This window comes from Phascolarctos cinereus, unplaced genomic scaffold (genome assembly GCF_003287225.1).
Source record: "Phascolarctos cinereus isolate Bilbo 61053 unplaced genomic scaffold, phaCin_HiC Scaffold_3;HRSCAF=262, whole genome shotgun sequence".
Taxonomy (NCBI): domain Eukaryota; kingdom Metazoa; phylum Chordata; class Mammalia; order Diprotodontia; family Phascolarctidae; genus Phascolarctos; species Phascolarctos cinereus.
In genome coordinates, this window is record NW_027555736.1 from 77,633,078 (window position 1) to 77,641,884 (window position 8,807).

The window sequence follows — 8,807 nt, forward strand, 5'->3', positions numbered from 1 at the left end:
TGAGTTCCAAATTTTCACCCCTTTCTGTCCTGTAACTGTGAGCAGCCACTACAAACTCCACCACGCCAGCGCTCCTCCTCACCCCAGCACAGCCGGCCAGGATTGTGGCCCAGATCCAAACACGGGCAAAGCAAGAGATTCCTGCCTCAGCACTGGCAAAGAGATCCCTGCAGTCCCTCTCTGATCAGCCACTGGATTCCCCCTCAGTCTGTGGGCCGGAAGCTTGGAAGCAGCTGCCCCCATTCCCAGAGGCATGCTCTTGGGGAATGGAGCTGAAACCCCACCTTCCTTTCTCAGCACTGACAGAAACAGACTTTTCCCACTGACCTTCTAAGTTGTCTTTGGCATTGGTGGATTGAGGAGTCTGGAAACCGCCACAGCTGCCTGAGATTCATTCCTTTGAGGCCTGCTCCATGTTCGCTGTGGCCTGCGTGCCCACACCATGCTGCTGCTGAGCTCCCAGCACAGCTCAATACACCTTTCTGATCAATCATCCAGGTTGTCTTGGGCTGGAAATTTGTTTCACTCTGTCTTTTTGTGGGTTCTGCTGCTTCAGAATTTGTTTACAGACATTCTTTAGGAGTATTTGTAGGGGTTTGGAGGAGAGCTCAAGCAAGTCACTTCTTTCACTCTGCCATCCTGGCTCCACCCCCCCTTCATGTTCCATTGTTGAGATAATTGTTCCTTTTTACCTTTTCCTGCTCAATTCTGTTTTTAGAATCATCCCATCACACACAACTCGATCCAATATTTATTTCAAACTATCCTAGTAATGATGACACTTTTAAGAATACCAATAGCATTGTCATATATAAGATGTAAACAGTTTAACCTTAATAAGTCCCTTATAATTACGCTTTAATATTTTTCTTATATTTCTTCTGGATCTTTTGTATCAAATTTTCCATTGAGTTCTAGTCTTTTTATCACAAATATCTGAAAGTATTTCAGTTAGTCAAATATATGATTTTTGGATATGATATCCAAATACATAGCATGGCATATATAGCATATAGTACAATTAAACTCAACTTTGCTGGATAAGTAATTCTTGCTCACAACCCCAGCACTTTTGCTCTTTGAAATATAATATTCTAAAACCTATGGTCTTTTAATGTGGAAGCTGCTACATCTTGTGAGATCCTGATTGTATCTCTACAGTGTCTAAATTGTTTTTTTTTTCTTATTGCTCATAATATAATCTCCTTAACCTGGGAGTTTTGAAATTTGACCGGGACATTCTTGTAAGTTTTCCACCCAGGCTCTCTTTTAGGTGGTGAACAGTAGATTATTTTCTATTTCTACTTTTTAATTAGGGTAGGAAGGTGAAATATGTAGTAGTAATGGCAGTAATAGTGGTAGTAGTACTAGTAGTAGAAGTAATAGCAGTAGTAGTTATTGTTGTTGTAATAATCATAATTTCTGGTAACATTTACATAGCACTTACAATGTGCCAGACACTGTACTAAATACTTCACAATTATCAACTGCTTTGATCCTCTCACAATAACCTGGGAGATAGATGCTATGATATCCCCATTTTATAGATAAAAAACTGAAGCAAACAGAGGTGAAATGACTTTCCCAGGGTCATACACCAGTAAATGTCTAAGGCTGAATTTTAACTCAGGTCTTTGTGATTGCAGGTCCTAGATACTGTCCAAGGTGCCACTTTACTGACATCACATTGTGGGCAGTTAAGCTGCCATCATAGTAGGATGTATGTATGTATGTGTTGACGCATATAACATGAGACGTTTAAGGAGCAGAAAATGGCTTCTAACCCATTGGTGGTAGATAATTACACACAAGTACAGGATAGAGGCCCTACTAAAAAGAATCTTAAGATCTGGTGAGGAATACAAGTGAGGATCAATAAACATTCTGAAAGAACACACAACATAAGATGCATATATAATTCAGGCTTAAATTGAATAATACAGACTGTAAGAACTAAAGGGGTCACAGGGATATGGCACCTAAATTGTGATTTGAAGGGTGGGTAAGATTTCAGTCAGTGGAGTTGAAATGAAGAAAAAAGAAGAAATATTCCAGCAACAGGGAATTTCTAGGGCAGTTTGAGGGAAATTAAATCATGATTTTGGCAAAAGTCAAAGGGAGTATTAGATTATGCTAGAAGAGTATATTGGGTGGAAATCATAGAGGGCTTTCATTGGCAGGCAATGAAATGAATACATCTTGTTCATAGAACATGAGGAGACTCTAGAGCAGTTGAAACTAGGGCTGGTCTTTCACATGTTGTAGGAAGGTAGAAAGCAGAGCTCATAGGAGGGGGGTACGTTGATTAATCCACTGGCAACTGGGGTGATGTCAATATCTTTTGAGTCAATGGGAGATTTCAAGGTAAAATTTTGTAAGATGGTAGTAAAAAACAGAAATAATTCCATCCGAGCCAGACTCTCACCAGCACATATCCGTTTTCCTGAAAGAGACAAATATAAGGATTTGATATTTGTAAACTTCTAAGTCATCTAGGCCACTTCTTTGGACTTACAGGTAGCCCACTAACACTCAGTGGCATTAGGTAAAGAACTGTGTGCATTCCTTTCCTCTCTGGTCCTTGACTCCTTTGAAGAGCCAAGACAGAGAGGAAAAACCCTTCCTGTATGCTCTCCCTCAATCAATCTCCCCTAGGCCAGAGCAAGTTCTGGGATTCATATTCAGAGGAAAGGAGTCATTGCCGTAGGGAGAAACAATCCCTCATTTATAGTCTCAAGGAATAACTTTGTGGTACCCACAGTGACTGCAATGGGGAAACGTGACAGAAGAATGATCAAGTTTTTGGGAATCATCTATCACCATTCTGGACAGAAAACACCTCTGGAGTCTACCCCACAGCTTCATGGCCATCCAGCCACTTGTCTTAACTACTCACTCCTAGCTCTAACCCAAGTATTAGAACCAATTGAGCAGGGCATTGGAGACCACAATGTCAAGGATAGTTAGCTGCCTGCCAACATTCTTGTCTGCCAGCGCCAGAAGGGGCTATCGGCACCATTACCTAATAACCAGTAGGTTCCCCAAGAATTGAAGGTGAAAGGACAGACCATCAGTTATAATTCTGTACCAATAGATCCTTATTAAAATATACATAGCTTGGGAAGGGGTTCCATGCTCATGTGTCCTAGTCAGGAGTCACATTTCCATAAAATCATAAACTCTAAGATTAGATCTTCAGTGACCCTAGCTATAATGGTACCTAAGTAATGGGCCTTAATATAACCCAATCCTGTTCCTTGGCTTGATAAATTACAAGATTATACCATGCTAACATGAAAGCCTAGAAGATTTATCTGAGAAGTAGCACCTGGTTGACAGTGCCTGGGAGGATGGTTATTAATGTAGGGGGGAGTTTGTGTTAGGTCTGGATGCAGAACCGAGTGGCTACTATCTCAATTCTGCCTCTTTTTTGGAGCAACTACTCTGAAACTCAACTGATTTGTTGATGAACCTTGGCCTAAGGAAAATTAGAAAAATGATTTACTATGTCTCCACCCTACTCCCTGGTTTTAGAAATTGGAAGGACCATAATGGTCACCTAGACCAACCCAGTTTTTTGGTATATAAGATAAATGAAGTCCAGAGAAATGAAATAATTTGACTGAGGTCACACAAGTAATAAGGTCCTCTCAGTTATCAACCCATCTTTAATGCACATAATTAGATGAATGTCTTACCTGTTGAAAAAGGCATGAAATAGTCGCTTTTCTTAAAGTTGCCACTTCAGTCCAGGAAGTGACCTGGGTCAAACTGGTCTGGATTAGGGAACTCTTCATCATCATACAAAACAGAAGACAGTAATGGTATGATGGTGGTTCCCTGAAATAAGCAGATACAAATAAATAATTAGAAAATAAGAACCATAGCATGTTGGAGCTGAAAGAGAATTTAGAACTATCACCTAGTCAAAACCCCTGATTTTTAAGTATGGAAAGAGCCAATCTTTTTAAATACCTCTGCTGATAGTAATTCAGAAAGTCTAAAATACTATTGTGAGAGATACCAGTACTGATGAGTAAAATACACAAGGAAGCAGATTTCAGCTTTAAAAAAGTTAATGAAACAACTTTTGATCATTAGATCTCTCAAAAGACAAAAGAGCTGCCTAGCTGGACAATAAGCACACCAATCATGAATAAGATCAAGCAGATTCCAGATGATCTGAAGAGACAGAAATTAATTGTGACCTTTTCAGGATGTTGAAGAATAACATAATGTCACACAGAAGAATAAGTCAAGAGCTGACAAACAACTTGGGAGCTCTTCTTGAAGATGAAGAAACAAGATGTTCTGAGGAAGAAGCATTTGCTTGTAGTCTCAAGAATGGTAAAGTAAGTTCACAGGTGCTATCAGGCAAGACATCCAGGAAGAAGAAAAGAATAATGGTTGGTGACTCCCTGTAGGATAATGAAACAGTTGTTTGCTGACAACAACTAAAATGGATAGTTCTGGGGCAGCTAGGTGTCACAGTGGAAAGAGCACTGGCCCTGAGTCAGGAGGACCTGAGTTCAAATCCGGCCTCAGACATATAACACTTACTAGCTGTGTGACCCTGGACAAGTCACTTAACCTCATTGCTTCACAAAAAAAAAAATTAGTTAGTTCTGCCATATTCCAAGAGCATATGTCCAAGAGATAGTGGAGAACCTTACAAAACAAAGGGGACAACTACTACCCACATCTGGTGATTCACATGAGCAAAAATGATACTACCATAAGGAATCTGGGAAGCATCTCCAAAGGTTTTGACACTAAGGAAAAAAACCTAAAGACTTTAGGAGCACAGGTGGTGTATTCATTAGGGTTATAATTGGAAACAAAAGATTCAGAAAGGAAAGGCAGATTTCAGAAGTGGACATCTTGTAAGAGGGTGCTTAAAAATGTGATTTTGATTTCTGGATCACATCTTAATAAAAATACAGACATGATGAACTCCTGAACAGGAATGGAATGATGCTTGAGCAAAGTCTGGAAAGATGATTATTTTGATTTAATATAAATATAGCCAAAAAGCTTTTTTGATGCTTAAAGTGCTGTTTAAAAAAATGGATTGGGGATTTTAAGACAAGGAAGCAAATTTCACCTCAAAGGTATAAATAGGGCATGGTATGATGAGATGCTTAAGAAGGCTGAAGTCCTGAAAAGAGTATAACTTATTCAAAAGAAAGAGGATAGGAAAAAGAGAGTGGGGTAGTATATATTAAGAAGAAACACTCCTCTGAGGCTATTTAGCAAGAGAGGAAAGAAGAATGATGAGAAGCCTCTAGGTGAAGAGAAATGGAGGCAACAACAAAACTGACATTGCCATTAGAATATGCTACAGACCATTTGGACAGAAAGAAAACTAGACAAGGAATACAGAAAACAAATTATAACCTCTAGAGGTTAGACATGGTATAACAGTGATAGAAGACTTCAATTATCCATTCGGATCCTTGAGTTTCGCTTCTGTCAAAAACAGAGCAGTTTGTAATTCCATGACTTTTCTTAATGATAATTTCATCCTGCAGTTATGGTGGAACCAGTTCTCACCATCTGAGAGGAACTTGGATAACAAAGATGTGAATAGAGATCTGCAGATCTCCTGCGACACAACATTCTTCCTCTGGAGGGATCATGCTGTGTTGCAGGATACCCAATCACACTTAACACACTTTCTGTGCATACTTACAGATGGTAATAAGGGGAATTTTTGGGAAAGTGACCGCCCATCTTACAGTTTATACAGGATCAACTAAGTGGCCCAATGGGAAGAGTACAATGGTTGCAGTCAGAAGGAACTGATCAGGCCTCAAACACTCACTAGCTATGTGACCCTGGCCAAAAATAACTTACCCTCTCCTAGACTCAGTTTCCTTATTTGTAAAATGAGAATGACAACAGCACCTATATTTCAGCATTGTTGTCAGGATGAAAAAGGGATAATATTTGTTAATTATTTCACAAACCTTAATGCTAGCTATTATTATTATCACCAGAAAGACAAGAGTTAAGTTTCTCAAGACACAAAGAAAAAGAATTCTGGCGATGGAAGAAAAAGAAACATTCTCTAAAGATACCAATGTGGATAAGGTAGCCAGGTGGTACAGTGAGGAGACTGCTAGACCTGAAGTCAGGAAAACCTTCAGACAAATCCTGACTCACACATTTATTCAATGCATGACCCTAGGTGAACCAGGTGGTCTCTTTAAGAGTTAGTTTACTCACTTGTAAAATGGGGATAATTATAGCATGTATTCCCTCAGAGTTGTTTTAAAGAGTAAATAAGCTTATTTATGCAAAGTAAACTTCAAAGTACTTTATAAACAATAGTTATAATTATTATAGGGAATTCACCAATCAACTTAGATTTTTCAAGGACAAGGATGAGTAAAAGGACTGTGTCACAGTTCCATAAAAGTGACAGAAGTGATAAAGCCCAAAATGCACAGAGGCTGGTGTGGCGAACAGAGCACTACAAGAAGAGAATTTTTTGAACTATGTTGTGAAAAAGAGGAGGAAAGGATAAACCCAAAACCAGAGGCTTAAAGACAAGGATGACAAAGAAAGATGAAGAACTTCTTTTTCTTTACTTCTGTTTTTTTTGCTGACCAAGGGAATGATCTTTGAACTGAAAAGGATAGAATAAATAAATAGATACAGCTAACAGGGATTGAATACCCCAGGGAAGTAAGGAGAAAATTAGGGAGCATCTAGACACCTTAGCAAGAAAAATAAAGTGAAAAAAGTACACTTCAATCTGCACTCAGAGTCTAGAACATATTTCTAAAGAGATCATTGATCTAGGTAAGGAAGGAATGAGGTCATGACTCGAGACAAGGAGGTAGTGATCACAAGTATCTGGAGTGGAATCATCATTATTTCCTTTTTTGAGGATATTAACAAACTGGTAGATCACCAGAATGCTGTATACAGGTCTTTCTTCAATTTTAGCAAAACACATCATAAACATTTTCATGCTCTTCCTCTGAAAATGATGGAAATATACAGGTTTGACTATCACACAGTTAGGTGGATTGAAAACTGATGACTGACCATATACAAAGGGCAATTATTGAAGGTTCAAACACAGCTTGGAAGTACTACTGTGGGCTCATCAGCTCATAAATGAGATTGCATTCCTTCTGTGAGACATATCTTAGGAGGACACTGAAGAGCTGGAGGCTACTCAAGGGAGGGCAACCAGGATGGTAAGAATAACAAGTCCATGCCACTTGAGGATGGGTTGAAGGAAATGGGGATATTTAGACAAGCAAACAGAAGACATAATAGAACAGGGAACATAATAACTGATTCCAAATGTTTTGTGGACTTTTACTAGAGACTGTAACTCTGTTCTGTTTTGTTCTGGGAGACAAAACCAAGAGCAAAAGATTAAAGTTACAAAATTGCAAATTTAGGCTTAATACAAAACAAAACAAATTCCCTGTAACTAGCGCTGTCCAAGATTAGAATAGAATGTCACAGCAACAAGGTGGTTCCACCTCACTGGAAATCTTTAAGCAAAGATTGGATTACCATCAGGTGAGCATACTGTAGATGGAATCCTTTTTTGGAGTGGGAATGGAGACTATGACCCCTGAAATTCCTTCACATTCTGACATTCTGGGACCACTTCTCAGAAATGTGGGTTGCCCTGAGGTTCCTTCTTACTCCAAGATTCTAGATTTCAGTTAGAGGCAGGATAAAATCTTGTGTTACAGTGAAAACATTTCTGACCTTGGGGATAAGATATTGTCTAAACTGAATATCTTCTGACACTGCATGGGGCAGGTTGCTGGGAACGAGGTCAATGTATCGCTGTATCTCATGTATCACAGCATTGGTGTAAGGCATCTTACTTCTGTCCTCCATGCAGGGACTTCGATCTCGACCAATCACACGATCAATTTCTTCATGAAGTTTTTCTGTCAAAATACATATGAAAATTGATCTTAAAAGTAGAGATAAAAACTGCCTTTGCTCATATTTTCTCTGATTTTTCACCAAGACCTACACTAGTAAATAATACACTTGACTCTCATATTTCAATAGATAGAGAGACAGAGAGATGAAAATTCCATTTTAGTCTCTTAAGCTAGCTGAGCATCCCTTAAGGCACCTATGTCCAATGCCCATAAGAAAAGGTCAGGTGTCCTTCAAAGAATAAAGACCAAGGAGCACTTGATTAAGGAAATGAGGAGTATTCACGGTCTGGACCTGTTCTACAATTTAATGTGACCAACCATATGCCCAAGGTACTTCCCTCTCTGGCTGTAGAGTGACAGGAATCCAGAGGCACCAGCTCCTTGATGGTCAGGCAGGATCAAGAAGCTATCAGGAACTAGTGCCTCTCATTTATTCAGTTCCTCCCAGTTCTGTCACTGGGCTCCAGTCTCTATTCATATCACTATCTATGTGGCTACCTCTACCAATAAGTCACAATTATATACCACTTAACCAATCAAGGTAGAAATAGTAGTGGAGAAGGAGGAACAAGTAAACTTGAACATGTAATGACTTAAATATATTAAAATGACAATAAAAAAGTTTCCAAGGAAAGTCTCAAAAGGACCAGAACCCCTCTCATGTGGATTAAATCATATGTATTATTATCCTTTATCCTACCTGCTACCTCAGGGTGTTTCAGGAGAAGCAGGAGTCCATATCTCAGGGTGGTGCTTGTTGTCTCTGTTCCTGCGGTAAATAAATCACGTACAGTGCGGACCAAGTTTCAATGTAAATTCAGACTGTGGTTGTTGCTTTTCCTAGGAATAATTTGGTATGATTAATGGAAAAGTAAGGAG

At 39.2% G+C, this 8,807-nt stretch overlaps 1 pseudogene across 1 annotated transcript in view; it reads right to left on the reverse strand.

Annotated features, from left to right (window-relative positions):
* Positions 1–1,913: 1,913 nt before the first annotated feature.
* Positions 1,914–8,807, reverse strand: part of LOC110203760 (cytochrome P450 2C42-like) — a 7,262-nt pseudogene continuing 368 nt past the window's right edge. Inside the window, exons 2-5 of the transcript XR_013485503.1 lie at positions 8,629–8,768; positions 7,741–7,928; positions 3,699–3,840; positions 1,914–2,443 (exon numbers count right to left, since the gene is read on the reverse strand). The product of XR_013485503.1 is annotated as a cytochrome P450 2C42-like (transcript). The remainder of the gene's footprint in view (positions 2,444–3,698; positions 3,841–7,740; positions 7,929–8,628; positions 8,769–8,807) is intronic.